Raw genomic sequence first — 21,945 nt, forward strand, 5'->3', positions numbered from 1 at the left:
GCAGTTATACGTAGCCTGTTCAAGAGTTGGCATTCCAAACTCTTTATTTGTATTCGCTCCAAATGGACAAACGAAAAATATAGTTTATCCAAATGTTTTGGATTGAAAATAACAATTTTCAAATAAAATAAATGACTTACATATATCAAATTCTAGGAATTTTTCACTGAATTTTAAGACTGCATGCGGCGAAGCGCACAGGGCCAACTAGTAAAGTATATATATTCTTGATCAGGATCAGTAGCCGAGTCGATCTGGCCATGTCCGTCTGTCCGTCCGTCTGTCCGTATGAACGTCGAGATCTCAGGAACCACAAAAGCTGGAAAGTTGAGATTAAACATACAGACTCCAGAGACATAGACGCAGCGCAAGTTTGTTGATTCATGTTGCCACGCCCACTCTAACGCCCGCAAACCGTATAAAACTGCCACGCCCACACTTTTGAAAAATGTTTTAATATGTTTTAATTGTTGTATTAGTCTTGTAAATTTCTATCGATTTGCCAAAAAACTTTTTGCCACGCCCACTCTAACGCCCACAAACCGCCAAAAACTGTCAGTGTTGAAGACTCTCCTTCGCACTTCAAATAGCTGAGTAACGGGTATCAGATAGTCGGGGAACTCGACTATAGCGTTCTCTCTTGTTTTTGTTATGCAAAGACAAGAGCCCTCAGAGCGACGTTTGTAGTCGTGAATAGCAACAATTTTTTGTTGACGTGCGCACCGTTGCCTGGTGATGAATTCGATACTCCTCGCTCAAAACAATTATAGTCAACTTATCATAATCTTTGTATGCTAACCTTTAATTTTTGTATTATACATTACACATGGCACTAGCCAACAATTTATTACTCAATAAAATTATGCTATTATTTTAACTGCAACAAAATGAGTAGGTAAACATTTTCAAAAGGGGTGCTGACGTGAGAAGCGGAGTAGGTCCAAATCGATTACATAACGTTTAACAGACAACCTTGACAAAAGGGTATCGTATTGCGCGGTCGATCCATCAGGCATGCGGGCGCATGTAGGGGAGGGAATGTGGCGCAAACATTGCCCGATCGTTTTACGATCAAGCTACAGCTTGTGGGGCCGTGAGGTCTGCTGACTGACGAACGGTACGAACTTTTACAGGCACAAATAATATTTATTCTCGTTATGTTGGAGAGGTGAGGGGCTTACCAAGATCTCACGACCCAAAATCGACGAGCTTACGCTGGCATCATGGTGCCTGAATATCGGATGCCCCTCCCACGGCCTTAGTCCTTACCCAGGACACGGGCACTTATACGCCGACGTAACATATTTTATATAAACCAGCAATTTCAAGCCCTCGGAAAAACTGACCTAAATCAAGATTACCATTAGTGTCACCAATTTCATAACTTGCAGCGATTTACTTTCTATGTTTGAAGAAACATATTATATGCAAGCTCACTACTTTACACAGTGGCTTTGAAGCTTTTGTATATTTCTTAGGCAATTCTATTACAGGAATCCTGTTTTTTGATATCATTATATTTCTATTTATATTTTTGAGTTCATTGATTGTTATTCTGGACAGAGCATCGACTACATGTTAATACTTCCCCCCGTATTGTACCGTAAACTTATATTCTTCCCAGCCCAACCGCATTTTTGTGAGTTCGGAACATGTGTTTCTCATTGAAAATAGGTGTGTTAGTTGCCTGTTGCGTTTAAACTAAGAAATGCCTATATTAGCTACTAGTTCTTGTTTCGTTATCGACTTATTACTTCATATACTTATTACTTTTATTGCCACTTGTAGCTGTTGACCGTTATGGTATTGAGAATGTATCGCTCCTCATGCTCGTTTACTAGCATCTGTGGTTATGCAAAATTATTTGCTAAAATCTGGTTTCTGAAAAAGATTGTATTTATTTTAAGATAATCTATTGCCTCTTTGCATTTCTTTGTCCATTCGAATGGGACATTCTTTTTGCAAAGCCTTGTAAAGAGGCGTAATTCTTTTAAACAAATTTTAATGAATCTTCTGTAATAGTTGCAAAATGCAACGAATCCTTCTGTCTACAAATATACAAAGCTTCGTCTGTATTTGCTGGTTGTGGGATTTTAAATCATATGTAGAGTCATCTGATTGTATATCTTTATCATTACATTTGTGACCTAAATAAATAACCTCTTTCATAAAGAAAGTACATTTTACATTAATGTAGTTTTAGATTAAGCTGTCTACATAATTTGAACACGTCGATAAAATTCTTAAGCATATGCTTTTCCGAACATCCAATTACCACTAAATAATCCATATATAGAAATGCTTGCGAAGGCTCTAAGCCTATGAATGCAAGTGTCATCATTTTTTGGAAGGAATTTGGTGCTCTTTTTAAACCAAATAGTTCGACAGTTTTATCGATTTGTCATTTTGCCTTTGAAATGCTAGCTTTTTATTTTCTTCCATTCTGTAGTTGTTGATGTATACAGGGGTTTTATCATTCAATATCAATTATTGAAAATACAAATTATTAGCCGATATGGTTTCTGTTTCTGGTTGAGATAAAAAATATATTTTAGAAAAGTTTTTGAAGTTCTGTGCGGATTATTATCTACATTTGCATTTTAAAAATCATTTAACGATTCGCTTTTTATATTATGCTGTTTACTACAGCGTCTTTGCAAGTTGTATTTATTATACGAATCATTACATTCTCAGTGCTTACAAGTGCGGTTGCAATTATAATTCCAGATTGTAATTCCAGGTTGAAAATATAAAAAAATGCGTATCTTTTGAAAATATATTGATCTTTCGTATGACTTTAGATCTTGTAAGGAAAACTATTTCATTCTCGAGTGAATGTATAGTAGGAATGTTTAAGTTCCTACAATTATTGGGTATCACCGTGAACTAATCTTTCTGGTCATGGAATTCTTAAATATAATTGCATTTCTTTACAAAATCTTTTTAAATACCATCACCTAGTATCGGAAAGTAGTCTTGTACGATATGGAACTCATATGGTATTACTAAATTAACAACGCAAATATCTAATTTTACAGTATCTATGCCTGATATAGTAGTAATATGCCGCGAATTTAAATTATTCAATTTTTTAGATATCTGAACCTGTATTTATCCATGAGTAAAAATGCCTTTAAATTGGGACTCATGTTTTGTAATTTAATAAAAATTCCTAAATTAAGATTTATTTTATACAGCTGTTGGCTGTTGCTCAAGGGGCATCCTGGTTGTCCGTCTGAATATATTTATAACATAATTATTGCCTTTATTTTTGTTGTAATTCCGGTTTCGGTTATAATTTTGGTTTTGTATACCTCTATAGTAACCTGCACCTCTATTATTATTCTGGTTACCGCCGTGTCCTCTATTTCTGCCACAATAACAACCTCGGCTTCTATAATTGTCATTAGAGTTATTATATTTACCTCGACCGTTACCTCTGTTTTGGATATCGTTATCTACTGTTATATTATAACACACTTTTCAAATTGACGGTCATTTTTGCAGCAGTCAATATATTTTGCAATCATGTCCGTGAGCAGTGCTGTGCAGAACGGATGCAAGGTGACATTTGACCTAGAGAAGGCCATGGTGGTGCAAGATGGAGAATGCATCGCCAAAGCCAAAAAGATTGGCAATTTGTATTTGTTTGAAGGTGGTCGAAGCGGGTGTTTCGCCATGTCAGCAGTTGATGGGATTTTACTGCACAAGAGATACGGACACATTATTTTCTCCAACATTAAAGAAATTGTATCCAAAGGGATAGTGCGCGGCATAGAAAAGATTGGTTTTCCGGAAAATATTAGCTGCAAAACGTGTATGGTAGCAAGATCCATGTTTAACCATTCCCCAGGGCAACGTGTAATCGGGCTAAGGAGCTTTTGGAGCTGATACACGCGGATGTGTGTGGAGCTTTCCCAACACTGTCTCTGGGAGGTGCAAAGTATTTTCTTACATTCATTGACGACAAATCCAGGAGAATTTTGGTTTATTTTCTGCGTATGAAGAACGAGGTGCTGTCAAAGTTCATGGAGTTCAAGAATCTGGTGGAACGGCAGGCAGGCAAAAAGCTGAAATGCCTGCGGAGTGACAACGGCGGAGAGTTTGTCAATAAGCAGTTTTATGAATACCTCAGGAAGTATGGAATTGCCAGGCAGCTAACAATACTGCATCGTCGCAGCAAAATGGCGTGGCGGAAAGGGCAAATCGGACGCTAGTGGAAATGTCGAGATGTCTTCTGCTCCAGGCGGGGCTAGGAGATAGTTTTTGGGCAGAAGCTGTCAACACTTCGGTTTATCTGCGTAACCGATCTCCTACCAGCGCGGTAAATAGTATGATTTCTATGGAAGCGTGGACGGTTAAGAAGCCTTGCGTGAAACATCTAAAAGTATTTGGATCTCTTGCAGTTGCTCTGGACAAGGGTCCGAGGAAGGGCGAGTACTCTGTGTATCTATCGGCTACCCAGCAGCTCGACAAGAAGTAGAGAAGCGGGATGTTTTGTTTGATGAACATCATGCTGTGGCATCCAAAGATGATGTTATGTTGATCAACCTGGAGGAACTCGAAGAGCCCTGCCAGCGAGATGGGGCCGAAAACGATGAAACCGTATATGACATATCCGTCGATACTGGCAGCTCGGATGAGAGCATAGATCAGTATGAGGGTGCTGACGATAAGGATGAGCAGGTTGTAGAAGACGCACACAGATTTCCTGGTCGTCCCAAGATTGTCCGGACTGGAAAACTTCGACGTCCGAAGAAACAATATAACATCTTGGGCGCTCTAGTTTCGGAAAATGTTTCGATTCCCTTGACTTGCAAAGAGGCGGTAGAAAGTTCGCATGCCATGGAATGGCGCGAAGCTTTGGCTAAGGAATTTGATTCCCTGGTTGCCAATCAAACTTGGCAGATTACTGATTTACCGAAGAATAAGGATGGGCAAATAGAACGTTTCAAAGCTCGTCTGGTAGCTCCCAGCAGTTTGGCGTAAATTACGTGGAAACTTTTTCGCCGGCATGCCGACTGAAGAGTGTGCGTCTAATGATAGCACTGGCGGCGGAGCTTAAGCTATATCTTCATCAGATGGATGTATGCACGGCGTATCTCAACAGCGATCTAAGAGAGACGGTTTACATGAAGCAGCCGAAGGGATATATTGATGAGAAGAATCCTGACAAGGTATTGGTGCTGAGGAAAGCAATATACGGCTTAAAGCAGTCAGGAAGGGCCTGGAACTAAAAGCTAAATGGCGCTTTGGTGGATTTGGGATTTATTTCCTGCAACAACGAGCCATGTTTATACATACAGAACGGACAAGGTAACCTTTCCCTAATTCTTGTATATGTTGACTTATAGCTTGCCAATCGCACGAGGATTTGCTGGAAATTAAATACAGCATTCCAGATAGATTGCACCAGCGACAAGTGCAAAAAGGTGGATTTCACGGTCTATTAATCTGTGGTGGGAGAGCTTATGTGGATAACTCTGACAACAAGACCGGACATAATGCATTCGGTGTCCAAATCGGCTTAACGGAACCAAAATCCGCATGCTGAGCACATTGCTGGCATAAAGCACATCCTAAGGTATCTCTCGTCCACGGTTGTCATGAAATAACATTATCAGCAATGTGGTCAATCGTTCTGTGGATACGTGGATGCGGATTGGCAAGGCGATAGGCTTGACAGGAAGTCTACATCTACTTGTTGGCCGGTGTTCCAATTTTTTGGCGTTCAGAAAAGCAGCGAAGCGTGGCGTTCAGCAGTACCGAGGCGGAGTACATGGCACTGTCGGCGGCATTTTAAGGAGGCGATAGTCATGCGAAGGCTAATTTTGGAAATTGGAAATAAAATTTCGCAGCGAACTCACGGTCTTTTACTTAGCTCTCTTAGAATTCTGCCGCTCAATATGGACCAATAATTATACCCGTTACTCGTAGAGTAAAAGGGTATACTAGATCCGTTGAAAATAATGTAACAGGCCGAAGGAAGCGTTTCCGACCATATAAAGTATATATATTCTTGATCAGGATCAATAGCCGAGTCGATATGGCCATGTCCGTCTGTCCGTCCGTCTGTCCGTCTGTCCGTATGAACGTCGAGATCTCAGGAACTACAAAAGGTAGAAAGTTGAGACTAAGCATACAGACTCCAGAGACATAGACGCAGCGCAAGTTTGCCGATTCATGTTGCCACGCCTACTCTAACGCCCACAAACCGCCCAAAACTGCCACGCCCACACTTTTAAAAAATGTTTCTATATTTTTTCATTTTTGTATTAGTCGTGTAAATTTCTAACGATTTGCCAAAAAACTTTTTGCCACGCCCACTCTAACGCCCACAAACTGCCCAAAGCTGCCACGCCCACACTTTTGAAAAATGTTTTAATATTTTTTCATTTTTGTATAAGTCTTGTAAATTTCTATCGATTTGCCAAAACATTTTTTTGCCACGCCCACGCTAACGCCCACAAACCGCCAAAAACTGTCTGTGTTAAAGAATCTCCTTCGCACTTCCACTAGCTGAGTAACGGGTATCAGATAGTCGGGGAACTATAGCGTTCCCTCTTGTTTTTGTCTTTATTCCTTTGACTGCTAACATTTATTGATCTCCTTTTGTGACATTTGTTAGGCGAAAAGCCGTTAGAAATCTATTCATATATACCTTTTTACTTTCAATTTCGAGTATTGTGCACGAAATCTGTCGCACATATGGCACCTTGACGCTGCCAGTCATTCTGTTTGTTTTTCTGTCACTATGCTTATAATGAGTGTTTTTTCATGTTATAGAACTCTTAGTTGGCATTACTGTTCAAGATGGCGACCAATTGCTGTGACTGTGATGGTTCTGTGCGGAATACGTATCGCGCACTACGTCTATTTAATCGTCGGAAAAATAGTGCATCAGGGCAGTTAATTCGATTAACCATGACCAACCATTTCTCTATGGTGCATACAGGTAAAGCTATTGCGGAAGACTCAAATGAGTCCATCCACCATCGAGCACAGACAACCGATCAGCCTAACGATCATTAAGCAAGGCGTGGATTCGTCGAATGGGCCCAAAATAAGATTGCCGTTGTTTCCGAATCTCATAGGCGAATATGGCTTAGCGATAAAGCGCACTTCTGGTTGAATGGCACGTCGCAACTGTTACACAGCTTTTGCCATAATCGATTTTTGAGAACCCACGATTGGTGACCGCCTAATTTCATTATTATAAAACAACTTACGTGCTTTATTATAGCATTCTACCAATTTTCGAGCATACCTATTGATAGTTCCTCGTTGTGCTTGGCTATTTTGGCTGACATTTGTCCGACTTGTCAAATTCCGTTTTAGTCTTGTTGGGTCATGCAGCCGCCAAAACTGTGCAGTAGACTAATCTCATACTCTTAATATTGTAAGCCGAAATAGTCAGTGGTAGCAGTTGCGATGCCCATAGTGCAAACCGCTGTTCTCGCACGCATTTATCTGTACGGCGCTCATTCCTTGTTCTCTTTGTTATCTACCTACGTTAAGCTTGGGCGCTGCATTTCGGCTGTCTGTCCCGCCAATTGTCACTTCTTCGTTTTTTCGGCAAAGACTCAACTTGTGTATTCGATATAGCTCTTTGTCGGCCCTAGCTGCCGTAAACAATTCGCAAAATAAACAGTATCGGAAAATAAACAAACTTTCTTCGGCTATTTATTATTCGCAACAAGTTTTGGAAAAGCTCAATAGCTAAACATTGGTGACCCCGACGTGATAGTGTTAATTTGCATGCATTAATTAATGCACTTATCCCGTTTATAAATAAATATAAATACATTAAATCGCAATCGTTTGGACAAGTGAGTGGTGATAGTGGCTGTGTTTAAGCGAGCTAGCATTACATATATACATACATACATATATACATACATACATCGTTGCGTGCGTTGACTCCGCTTGCATTTTCGGCATTTATTTTGTGCTCATCTTCCCGCTTGCATTTTCGGCATTTATTTTGTGCTCATCTTCCCGCTAAACCGAATTAAAAGCGATTTGTTGCTATGCCCGCTGAAAGTGACAAAAACAGGGTGACCTTTTTAAAGCGCAAAGCCAATGCGCTGTTCAGCAGGTTGCAGAGGCTACAAACGTCGCTGTCTAATGAGACGCTGAGCGGATACGACGAACCCACTCTTACGGTGAGGCTGGAGCAAATTGATGAGCTGCAAAGTGCCTTCAATGTTCTGCATACAGAACTGGAGGAATTGGATTTCGATGAAATTGGCAGTGAAATGAGCGAGAGTTTCGATGAATTCATCGTTGAATTCAAGGCTAGTGTGCGCGCGGAAATAGCCAAACGCAATGTGCATTTCGCGCCGCACTCAACGCTTGCGGAAGGTGTTGTGCCTGTACAGCTGCCAACGTTTGGCGGAGGCTACGCAAACTGGGCGGATTTTTACTCCGTGTTCACGAGCATAATCGACAGCCATCCGGACCTCTCCAACATTGAGAAATTTCAACATCTGCGGTCATGTTTGAGGGATTCAGCGCTGGAAACTATCCGATCATTGGAGATCTCAAACGGCAATTACGAAGCAGCTTTAGAGTTGCTTCAAAAAAGGTTTGATAATCGGCGTCTCGTTTTTCAGGCGCACATCACCGAGATTCTGGGTTTAAAGGTAGTACGGAATGGTTCAGTGGCATCGCTTCGGGAATTGTCGGACAAGTTTAACGCTCACATTCGTGCGTTGAAGGGTTTGGGCACCACTGAGCAAATCGCTGGCTGCATTATAGTGCAAGTGCTGCTGCAAAAGCTGGATGTGGCGAGCCAAGCTAAGTGGGAGGAGCGCTTGGAGGATCCGGTCTTTGTCAACCTTATTCCGTCGTGGGAATCGATGGCTGCATTCCTGGAGCAGCGATGTAGGACTTTGGAGGCCGTGGATTGCGCCATGGCAACCTATGCGCCAGGCGTTCAGGTGGACAGAAATCGTTCGACGCTAGTTGCTACCACCCAAAATTCTCTTGGTTGCATGCTTTGCCATAGTGCAGAGCATGCCATATATTATTGCCCGCAATTTAGAGACTTAGCGCCAGTAGATCGTCTGCGCGAGGCAAAGAGACTAGCACTTTGCCTAAATTGCCTAAAGGCAGGTCATCAGCTACGCCAGTGCTGCTCGAGCCGCACCTGTGGAATCAGGCATCATACGCTGCTCCATCTAGATGGTCTGCCTTCCTCGCAGCCACATGTTCCGTTGTCTTCAAGCTCCCACACTGAGCCTTATGCCCCGCTTCTTCTACTCTAGTTGCCCAGGATCTCGGTAGTGACCTTGTGCTGCTAGCCACTGCAACCGTTCTAGTGCAGAATCGGTCGGGACTGTTCGTTCCCTGCAGGGCCTTGTTAGATTCTGGCTCTCAACTGCACTTGGTCACCTCTCGGTTTGCAAATCAACTGCAACTTAAGAGGTCGAGGTCGTCCGGCTCCGTCACTGGAATCGGGGATTCCAATTTCGCGACTGATGGATGGAATTGCGATGCGGTCTGTCACTTCGGATTTCTCAACGAGCATAACAGCAGTTATCGCTCCCAATATCACGGATCGCCAGCCAAGTATTAATGTGGACAATGGGGACTGGAAGATTCCAGAAAACCTGCAGCTTGCCGACCCGGAATTTCATAAAGCTCCGCGTGTTGACCTGTTAATAGGAGCTAGCCTGTTTTATGAGCTGCTGTGCGTAGGTCAGATAAAGTTGTTGCCAGGACTGCCATTGCTTCAAAAAACTCGTCTGGGCTGGGTTGTGTCTGGAGGCTGCGCGCGCCCTTGTGGTAGCGCCTTAATTGCTTCACGCGTTCCTTCTTCAGCCAGCAAGGAAAACAGCATTGATGTTGAACTTGATTCACTTCTGCAGCGTTTTTGGGAGGTAGAAAATTGTCCCGGCCCAATAGTTCAAGCCACTAAGGAGGAGCTAGATTGCGAGGCCCACTTTGTTAAAAATTACACCCGATTGCCAGCTGGCGATTACTCGGTAGGGTTGCCGCTAAAACTCCATTTGGATTCTTTAGGAGATTCCTATCCTCAGGCTTTGCGGAGATTCTTGTCGCTAGAGAGGAAGCTTACAAAGCACCCTGGCTTGAGGGTTAAATATGCGGCGTTCATGAAGGAATATCGTGATCTGGGACATATGTCGCCTGTGGCTGCCTCTGGAGTCAGCTCGTGCCGATATTTTTTACCACATCACTGCGTCATGAAGGAGGATAGCTCTACCACCAAGCTTCGCGTTGTCTTTGACGGATCAGCTGCCACTTCCACTGGTTACTCGTTTAACGATGTGTTAATGGCTGGCCCGGTCATCCAGCCCAAGCTATTTCACATTCTAATTCGATTTCGCTCACACCCAGTTGCCGTTACAGGAGACATATGTAAAATGTACCGATGTGTAAGAGTCTCGCAAGAAGATAGCTATTTGCAGTGCATTGTATGGAGGGGCTCCCCAATAGATGACCTTCAAGTATACAAACTCGACACAGTTACGTACGGCACCAAACCAGCCTCCTTCTTGTCCGTAAGGGCTATGCAGCAGTTGTCAATCGATGAGCAGGCATCTTTCCCCATTGGATCAGAAATCCTTCGGCGCGATTTTTACGTGGATGATCTTATCTCCGGCTCCGGCACGGTAAAGGATGCTATCAGCATAATGCAGCAGACGGCTGGCATTCTTGCGAAGGGCAAGCTCAAGCTAAGGTAATGGTGCTCTAACATTCCGCTTGTGCTGGAGGGTGTGCCCGCCGAGGGCAAGGAGTCGTCGTTCATGAAGTTTGAAGATGGTAGCGATTTCACCAAAACTTTAGGTCTCGCTTGGGATCCCGCCTCCGACCAGCTATTGTTTTCGTTCTCTGCCTTTCAGTCGCCATTGAGACCCTGCAGGCGCTCTGTTTTGTCTGCGGTTGCTAAATTTTACGATCCTCTCGGCCTGGTCGGTCCTGTAATCACAAGGTGTAAAATCTTTTTGCAGCAGCTCTGCAAGGAAAAGCTGTCCTGGGATGAAAGCCTCCCGGAAACTCATAACACGAAATGGCTTGATATATGTCGCAGTTTTGAAATAATAAGTCATGTTAGTTTCCCTCGGTTCGTGTTTAGCGCAGAGTCTGGTCTTGAGGTGCATGGCTTTTGTGATGCAAGCATTGATGCCTATGAAGCCTGCGTTTATGTGGTTTCTAAAGGGAATCAAAGTTTTAGCCATTTGCTTTGTTCGAAGTCGCGCATAACTCCGTTGAAGACCATAACAGTACCAAAGCTGGAACTTCGTGGTGCGGATCTTCTGGCTAAAATCATGAGGGAAATAGTTGGCTTGAAAGTATTTAAAGGACGCTATTATTGTTGGTGCGACTCGACGGTGGCACTTTCCTGGATCCGAGATGAGCCCGCCAGGTTCAACATATTTGTGGCAAATAGGGTTGCTGCCATTCAGGAGCTGACAGATGTCACGGCTTGGCGTTATGTTCCAACAGCGTTAAATCCGGCTGACATCTTATCCAGAGGATCCCTGCCGTCTGAGCTTAGCGAATCGTCACTCTGGGCGCATGGACCCGCCTATCTTACGGAGCCTGAAAGAGATTGGCCAAAAGCTGTTTGTCCTGACAAACCGGTGCTTGAGCTTCATCGAAGTGTGTTCATCGTAAAGTCGCCGTACGTGGATGTAATTGCTAGCTCCAAATTTGCAAATTCGTACCCCTCACTGCAACGAGTGTTTGCATACATTTACAAATTTTGTAATGGAATTCATCATCCTGGGCTCACCGTCTCACACATTCAAGAGGGTACTCAGATGATGCTGCGGTTGGTGCAGCGCGCGCAGTTATGGGAGGACATGTAGTCCCTAAAAACGCTGGGAAGAGTTTCCTCGTCTAGTCCCATATCCTCGCTGTCGCCGTTCCTGGATCAGTTTGGACTTCTTAGAGTAGGCGGTTGCCTCCGGAATTCGTCATTGGACTTTGATGGCCGCCACCCGAAAATCCTTCCAAGGTCCCATCCGGTGACTCTGGCAATTATTTCGCATTACCATTAAAGCAATCTTCATGGCGGACCTCGAGCTCTTCTGGGTGCAATTCGATCCCAATATTGGCCTATTGGGGGGAGGAAGACGGTTACCAAGGCCGTGAACAGATGCGTTAGATGTTTTCGGATGAAGCCGCGGCTGATAGAGCACATAATGGCGGACCTTCCCAAGGAGCGCTTGGAAGGATCTCACGCCTTTGAGGTTGCTGGCATAGACTTCTGTGGACCCTTCTTTCACAAGTCGGATACTCGCAACAAGCCCGCGGTTAAATGCTACGTCTGCGTATTTATATGCTTTGCAACCAAGGCAGTGCACCTGGAGCTGATCAAGGATATCTCGACAGGTGCATTTCTGTTCGGACTCAAGAGGTTCATATGCACCCGGCGGAAGCCGAAGCAAATTTGGTCAGACAACGCCACCAACTTTGTCGGCGCCAAGAATGAACTTCTGGAACTTCGAAGGTTATTTCTCAGCAGCGAGCATCAAGGCTCCGTTCAGAATTTTTGCCATTTGGAGACGATTGACTGGCGGTTCATCCCTCCACGGTCGCCCCTTTTCGGTGGACTTTGGGAAGCGGCGGTGAAAACGGCCAAACATCATTTCTACCGCGCTGTGGGTACGGCGGTTCTGACCTTTGACGAGCTGAGGATGCTGGTGTGCCACATCTCGGCAGTTATTAACTCCAGACCTTTAGTTCCCATTTCAGAACCCTGCCGATCTGAACGTCCTCACTCCGGCGCATTTTTTCAATGGTGGTCCGCCTTCGTCGTTTGACGAGCCAGATATAACGGGCCTAAACTATAATCGGTTTGACTCTTGGCAGCGCATCTCCTTTCTTCAGCAAATCTTTTGGTCGCTATGGAAGGAAGAGTACTTGACGTTGCTTCAGCAGCGCTCCAAGTGGCGCACTCCAAAGCCTGGCGTAGCCGTGGACAACGTCGTTCTTGTTAAGGACGAGAATTTACCCCCAATGATATGCCCGTTGGCGAGAGTCGCAGAATTGAGGACCGCGTCTGGAGTAATAAGGCGGGCAGTGAACAAGCTGTGTCTGCTTCCCCTTGAGGACTCTGTTGGAAGCCAAGCTTCCAACGGGGGGAGGATGTTGGGTCATGCAGCCGCCAAAACTGTGCAGTAGACTAATCTCATACTCTTAATATTGTAAGCCGAAATAGTCAGTGGTAGCAGTTGCGATGCCCATAGTGCAAACCGCTGTTCTCGCACGCATTTATCTGTACGGCGCTCATTCCTTGTTATCTTTGTTATCTACCTACGTTAAGCTTGGGCGCTGCATTTCGGCTGTCTGTCCCGCCAATTGTCACTTCTTCGTTTTTTCGGCAAAGACTCAACTTGTGTATTCGATATAGCTCTTTGTCGGCCCTAGCTGCCGTAAACAATTCGCAAAATAAACAGTATCGGAAAATAAACAAACTTTCTTCGGCTATTTATTATTCGCAACAGCTATTGAAAAAGCGCAATAGCTAAACAAGTCTTTTTATGTTCTTTTATTATTGTCTGCCAACCCATTAATATTGTTCAATCAACATCAATTAACGATATAGGCGGAATCTTACTTTATTACGAACCACGATGAGCTTATGGTCTTCCTTGGTGATATACCCGCACGCATTTTAGTCCGACTCTATCTCGTCAGCGAGTGTCGTGGTGTTATTAAGAGGTTGCAGCATATGGGTGATCAGTCATATCTGTACGAATTAAAAGTGTATGAGTGCGAATTGGTCACAAGCCCAAATGAGTCGTCACTAGTGGTAGTTATGCAAAAAGATAGAAGGATTAATAGGGAGTTTCTCTCAGTGCACACCCCAGGATGTTATTGGGGGTGTTAGTTGCCAACCCTGCTATGGCCAACGCTATTCCACAAAATTCTGCTGTAGTATACACTTATAAATCCATATAATATACATCTATAGCACGCATGCACTTTGTTGCAATACTCGTATTTCTGAGAACCAAAATATGAGGTCTGTCACTACCCTAAAATGGTAGCCCTCCAGGTATTTTTGTTATGATCGTTACATGTAACGTAAAAAGGTATACAAGATTTGTTGAAAAGTATATACTTGTAGGAGGAAGCTTTCCTATATTCTTGATCAGGATCAATAGCCGTGTCTATCTGGCCATGTCTGTCCGTATGATCGACTCGATCTCAGGAATTATAAAAGCTCGAAAGTTGTAATGGGGAAAGTTGAGAGAGACATGTAGTTTGTTTCCAAATGTTGCTACGTCCACTCTGACGTGCACAAACCGCCCAAAACTGCCACGCACACACTTTTAAAAAAATGTTTTGAATTGTTTCATTTTGTGACCAGTTTTTTAATGTAACCGAATTTATTTATTAATTAAATTAGGCTCCCAAAATTTAAAGGTATATTAAGTTCAGCATACTTTTAGGCCCAACAGAATAAAATATTTTTTAAGCGCAGTTCCTTTCTATCACACCACGTCACAGTGGTTCCCATTGTAGACACTTGAAACTAAGCACAAAATGTTCTTATTTTTGTAGCAAAATGATATGAAAAAATCAGCCGGATCGGACCACTATATCCTATAGCTGTCATATGAACGATCAGTTTAAAATTAAGTGTTAGTATGGAAAACTTTTTTGTTTTCAATAATTTTGCAACGAAAACATGGAATTCTACAAAAGAAATTAGTATATATATCCAGGGCGAGCTTAGCGAAAATGATATGATTTTGCTTGAAAAATCATTTTGTTGCAAACAATATTGGATGAAAATTTTCATTCATTTCGTAAGAAATTAGTATATATATCCAGGGCGAGCTTAGCGAAAATGATATGATTTTGTTTGAAAAATCATTTTGTTGCAAACAATATTGGATGAAAATTTTCATTCATTCATTTAATAAAACCCACAAAATAATATTTTAGGTTTTTTTTAGGTATACTTATATTTTATTTATTAATTAATAAATTAATAATTAATTAATTTTTAATTATTTTTAATTATTAATTATTATTTCAAAAGCCTGGACACCTGCCGGCACTTGAATTAAACGTTTTCTTAATTTTAAAATGTTAATAAACAATGCACAAAAAACATTATTAAGTTAAGTGGAAATTGACATAACGAAAACACCAACAAAAGATAGCAAACATTAACAAAGAACATCTGCAACTATATACTAAACACAACATTAATTTACGCAAAACACAGAACATCGTACATATAATTATACCCGTTACTCGTAGAGTAAAAGGGTATACTAGATTCGTTGAAAAGTATGTAACAGGCAGAAGGAAGCGTTTCCGACCATATAAAGTATATATATTCTTGATCAGGATCAGTAGCCGAGTAGATCTGGCCATGTCCGTCTGTCCGTCCGTCTGTCCGTCTGTCCGTATGAACGTCGAGATCTCAGGAACCACAAAAGCTAGAAAGTTGAGATTTAACATACAGACTCCAGAGACATAGACGCAGCGCAAGTTTGTTGATTCATGTTGCCACGCCCACTCTAACGCCCACAACCCGCATAAAACTGCCACGCCCACACTTTTGCAAAATGTAATATTTTTTAATTTTTGTATTAGTCTTGTAAATTTCTATCGATTTGTTAAAAAAACTTTTTGCCACGCCCACTCTAACGCCCACAAACCGCATAAAACTGCCACGCCCACACTTTTGAAAACTGTTTTAATATTTTTTCATTTTTGTATTAGACTTGTAAATTTCTATCGATTTGCCAAAAAACTTTTTGCCACGCCCACTCTAACGCCCACAAACCGCCAAAAACTGTCAGTGTTGAAGACTGACTTCCACTAGCTGAGTAACGGGTATCAGATAGTCGGGGAACTCGACTATAGCGTTCTCTCTTGTTTTTGTTTTAAAAATATACTAAATACCATTATTTATTATACGAATGCCTTCCATTGCAGAGTAATGTCGATTTATAAGGTTTTTTATAGACTTTACGGACAACTTCACTTGCAAGTTGCTCACGCTTGTAGCGAACTACGAGTATAACTTCCCCGAGCAGATGGTAAATTGCAGTTGGGCGATCAAGCACGCGCTGGTTCCGGCTACCAATTCTCGGTAGAGTAAAGGGGGGGAATATTTGACATCGCGACTACTTGCTCGTCTCGTATCACACTCTTATTTATTTCGCGTGCTTTGGAATTGATCTCCACAAGAAACACTAAAGGACTATCGGACGACAGGACTAAGGACTACGACAGCAGCTGTTAAGCTGTCGACGCCCACCCTACCTTGACCACCGCTAACCATTTGACATAACCGGTGATCCCTACAAGTATGCTACATTTTACACGACATACACCTTCCGTCGACGCATGGCACCCCTAGAGAGATTTACTCAGATTTAAACATTATAAAATTTAATTTTTAACATAGAATAAACTTAAAAACTGACAATGTTTAATTGAAACAGGTTTAGACAACATATCCTAAATTACTTTAACTTGCAAATTTTAAACATCTAGATTTAAATTTTTAAAAGACTTTTTGGACTGTGGCGTTCATGTAGATATTATCGCAACAGATATGTATGTAAAAATGTAAAGTTTTTTGTTTGCTAAAAAAAAAAGTATTACCACTGTTTAGGTTTAAGATGTCTTTTAATTCTTTTGATTTTTAATTGTGTTTTATTCTGTTTATATGTTATCTCTCTCGTGTCCAATAATCAAGTGTCCGTAGACCTCTTCTTTACATAATCTCTACTTCTCTCATCTAATGCTAAATGCTAAAATACTAAATGCTGAATACACACTACTAAATACTAAATGGTAAATGGGATGGTACTTATACCATCCCTGCTAACAGCTCGGCCATCCTGACAATTAGATCGTCCTCGATCGTCGATTTCAATTATTTACAATATTTACATTGTTGATTTTAATTATTTACATGTCTTGAAGTCTAAATATTAAAGTTTAGTTAAATACATATTAAAATTTGAATAGAATATAAGTAAAAGAGAAATAATAATTAAAAAAAAATGAAAATATATACAGTATAGGTATATAAAGAGAGAAAAAAGGTTATGATTGTAACAATTTTATATATTCTTTATTAACGATGTTTCTCCTTCAACTTCTCGATCCAAAGTCCTTTCTTCTTGCTCCTCGATCACTTATCTACATTCGATATATCGATGATACTATCGTTCATTCTTAAATCTATTCAATTAATTCTATCGATATTTAGTTATTTAGTATTTACAATTATATACAGTTTACATTCGGCCTACCTGACTTATGATCGACCTCGATCTACAATAGTAATGCTATAGTATGGTTTACAACGGTTTTCCAATGTTTCAATCTCGCTGGTTCTAATATACTCTTAAATGGTAATTGGGTTAATTGACAATCATCTACATCAACAATTTCATAACGGTCATTTTCAAATACTCTATTTACTTTATAAGGGCCGCGATACTTGGGTGCGAATTTCTTATTAACTCCAGGTGTTGTATCAATATTTCGTATAGCTACAAAATCTCCGACTTTATATTCCAGAGGGGCTTTATGTTTCTTTGCATAATATTGCTCATTCTTATATTGTGAGTGCTGTATATTCCTATTAGCCTTTAAACGGATACTATCTAAGTCTTTTTGCTCTAAATTAAACTTGTCCTCAATGTATTCTGATAATTCATCAACTATAGGGCCTTTTTGACTAACACCAAATAATAGAATACTAGGTGATTCTTGAGTACTACTATGAATGGAATTATTAATGGCAAACTCAACTTTATTTAATAACTTATACCAATCCGCCTGCTCTATTGGCTCTGATAATTTACCTAACATAGGTGTTAAGATTCTGTTCACTCTCTCTACTTGCCCATTGGCTTGAGGTGCGCCTGTAGCCACCTTGATATGCTCTATTTCACGTTCTTGAAGAAAGGTCGAAAACTCTAGGGAGGTAAAACAAGATCCCCTGTCAGAAATAATTCGTTTTGGACGGCTATAGAAGTCAAAATACCTACTAAGTGAATCTTTTGCTTCACGAGTACTAGTGCTATTTACTGGAAATAGCTTAACAAATTTCGTAAATGAATCTATGACAACAAGGAGGTGTTTTCTTTTTGAATGTATGCTTGGTAACGGTCCTAAATGATCTATGTGAATAGTATGGAAAGGTATACACGGCTTTGGAATGCTATGGAGTGTACGATTATGAATGGTTTTCGGTACTGAATGCAATATACACGGTAAACAATTTCTTATAAAATTTCCTACTTTACTACTCATAGCTGGGAACCAATAGTTTCTCTTTAAATCCTTTACACATTTTTCAGCAGCTAGGTGGCCTAATTTTTCATGTGATAACCTAATTATTTGTTCTTCCATGCAACTCGGAGCATACAGACATAAGGATTCGTCACTATTCTTTTTATAAATCACGCCATCTACTAATTCAAATGAAGTGCAACTACCTTCCTCCACGGCTGTTCTTATCTTAATTATTTCAGGGTCACGCATTTGTTCAGTTTGCAATATAAGGTCAATATCCCTAGGTGTTGCTCCTACTACCCCCACTACTTTAATCGACTCTACTATGGATTTTTCTCTAAACTCCAATTCATTTGGGACACCACCCCAGCTGTCTTTACTATCCTCTATGCTAAAATTATGGTCTTCTGATATATTTGACTGAGTCTCATCTCTACTTTCACAATGCGGCATGTATCTCCTATTTCCTACTCTACTCTCTAAGTTCCTATTATTCCCTATGGATTTAGCTATGGACTCTACGGTATTATCACTATGTTCACTACTCATCAGGGGTTTCGCTAGGGACTCTATGGCGTTATCACTATTTTCTCTAAGTGCATCTAATACTTGAACTTGTCTACTCAACGCATCAACATGAGGCATATTAACACCAGGTCTATGAACTATAGAATAATCATAATTCTCCAATTCCAATGACCATCTCGCTATCTTAGGGTTTATGGCTTTCCTACTCAGTGTCTGCACTAAAGAATTACAATCTGTCACTATTTTAAAATGCCTATGCTCTAAATAAACTCTAAATCGACGTAATGCATTAATAATCGCTAGGGTTTCCAATTCAAAACTATGATACCTAGACTCAGCTGCATTAGTTTTACCTGAATAAAACGATACTGGATGCATCTTGCCATCATCTTGTCTCTGCATAAGGACGGCTCCAAAGCCATGCGAGCTAGCATCTGTATGAAGTTCAGTCTCACGATTAGGGTTAAAGATAGCCAATACTGGAGGATTCGATAATACGGTTTTCAACGATTTAAAAGCTCCTAGTTGTTCTTCATTAAGTGGAAATGGGCCTCCTTGTTTTAATAAATCCGTTAAAGGTTTTGCAATTTTTGCAAAGGATAATACAAAACGCCTAAAATATGAGAAGAATCCTAAGCACGAATGAAGGGTGTTTAAATTTTGCGGTATAGGGAAATTTTTTAAAGCATCTAGGTGTGCTTCACTAGGTGTAATTCCACTACGGTTGATTTTATAGCCAAGGAACTCACATTCAGGTTTTAAAAATTCACATTTTTTTAGGTTAATCTCTAGGTTGTTCTCACTAATACGATCTAATAATTTCTTTAGGATTTCTAAATGTTCCTTTACAGTTTTGGTAGCTATCACTATATCATCCATATACACTACTATTTGCTTGTTTTGAATAAAGTCCACTAATACTTCTGTAATAAATCTTTGAAAAATAGCTGATCCATTTTTTAAGCCAAATGGCATTCTTAAATATTCATATTGCCCATGGGGTGTTACAAATGAGGTAAACGGTACACTCTGTGAATCTACGCCTATTTGGTGGAAGCCACTCTTAAAATCCATTATTGAAAAACACATCTTGCCTTCTAAGTACTCTAAGCAATCTTCAATTAATTATGGGAAATTATCTTTAACTATTCGCTTATTAAGTCCTCTATAATCTACGCACATTCTAAGTTCACCAGATTTCTTTTTAATCAAAACTATGGGAGATGCATAAGGAGATTTACTTTTTCTAATAACATTTTTCTTAAGAAGATCATCCATTATTTCACCTACTTTCTCTTTTTCATAGTATGACAAACGCCTAGGTGAACAATGAAAGGGTGTAGTATCTGTAACTCTAATAGTCATCTGATATATAGGAGCTTTTTTATAATCTAAATTTTTACTTAAATAATGAGTTTTTACTATTTCACTACATTTTTCTTCATAATCTTTTCCGAATCCGTTTCCTACACGAATTAGTTCCTTTAACTCTTCTTCAATATATCCTGCATAGTTACTAAAAAATTGTTCTATTTCTAATTGATTACTTTGTTGGTAACTATTTATATCCTTTTGATTATTTAGTTTTTGGTTATTCAACTTATTTTTACTTAAACAACTAGAATTATTTATATTAGTTTTCTTATTGTAATGGGTTATATATTTACTGGTGAAAAGAGATGCAGAAAACTTGTTATTACTGTCGTTATTAATATTTTTATTTGAAAAATTATATTCCGCATTTATCTGTTTCTTATGTACTAATTGGACTTCCATTATTTTAAGTGAATCTCGCCCTAGTAAGGTAGGTAATGGTAATAATGTGTCTTCTACAACTAATAAACTAACTTTATAAGCTTTTTTATGAAAATATACACTGCATTCAATTTTTGCAAAAATTAATATTTGTTGTCCACCTATTCCATGGTATTTACTTCTTTGAGATTTTAATTTAACATTACTTGGAACTAAAGATTTTTGAATAAAGCTTACTGGACTTCCTGTGTCAAATAAACTTAAAACAGTAATACACCTCTCTTCACCATAAAGAAATCATAACTTAACCGATTGAACCGCTGCCAGGTCATCAGTGTCCGACAGTTCCCCATCTTGCATGGCTGCTACGGTAGTGACGCCCCTCTTCCTCGGGCAGTCCTGGTATTTGTGGTCCTGGCTGTAGCAGTTGAAGCAGGCACCTTCAGGTCTCTTTGGGCGTCTGCACTCGCTCATTATATGCCCCAATTTTCGGCAATTGTAACAACGCACAGCTGTAGGTCGTTGCTGAAGGTTTGTTGATTTAATCATTTTTACATTACTCGAACTATCCACGTTTGCAGCAGCCACCCGTTGATCAGATATCTTTACTTTATCATATATAGTTATCTTCTTGCGCAATTCATCCAACGATTCACAAAAGGCTAAAGAAGTGGCAGCTCCTGTTTTGTCTTGGAGCCCACTCACAATTGCACGAATTACATCAGAATCCGCTAGCGTTGCTTGCTTCGAAATGCCACACATAGCGATGTAATAGTGCAATGTACTTTCATCAGGAAATTTTTGTCTCGCTTCAAGCTGTTTAATCACGTCCCACGCTGTCACTTTTTGTTCAAAAATCGCCAGCAGCTCCTTGCATAGGGTATTCCATGTTAAAGGGTTCACATTGATCATTTGAGCTTTTGCTGATCCGCTTAACATACGCCTAGCAAATATCCAACGGCGTTGATCTGGTACGTCATACGTGTTCATTATATGCTCAAAGTCATTTATCCAACGCCGTATCGGGTAGCCATCATCTCCCGAAAAACAATTAATCAAGGCTTCTATGTCTTTCATCCCAATGACGTCATTTCTCACGGTTCTTGCTCCTCCTTCCATTAACTTAAAATCTGCTTCCAGTTCAGCAACACGCATACGAGCTAGGTACAAGTTTTCCAAGTTGTTTAAATGCTGCATCTCTAACTGTACATATTCAGCCTCTCTTGATAAATCATGCTTTTTCTCGTTTAGCATTTCATTCTTTCTTATTGCCTCATTTCTCGTAGTTATTTCATCATCTTTTCCAGGTATTTCATCATCCACGCTGCCGCTTGGCGCTACACTATGGTTGTCTCTTTCTTCCCTGTGCATGCTGCCACTGTCACCGGTTACAGTTATTGACTTCTC

The 21,945-nt window shown here is 40.6% G+C and overlaps 1 protein-coding gene across 5 annotated transcripts in view; it reads left to right on the forward strand.

Moving 5' to 3' along the window:
• LOC122620870 (unconventional myosin-VIIa) overlaps window positions 1–21,945 on the forward strand; it is a 1,106,244-nt gene that overhangs the window by 636,625 nt on the left and 447,674 nt on the right. The window lies entirely within an intron of this gene.

The sequence above is a fragment of the Drosophila teissieri genome, chromosome 3R (genome assembly GCF_016746235.2).
Source record: "Drosophila teissieri strain GT53w chromosome 3R, Prin_Dtei_1.1, whole genome shotgun sequence".
NCBI lineage: Eukaryota > Metazoa > Arthropoda > Insecta > Diptera > Drosophilidae > Drosophila > Drosophila teissieri.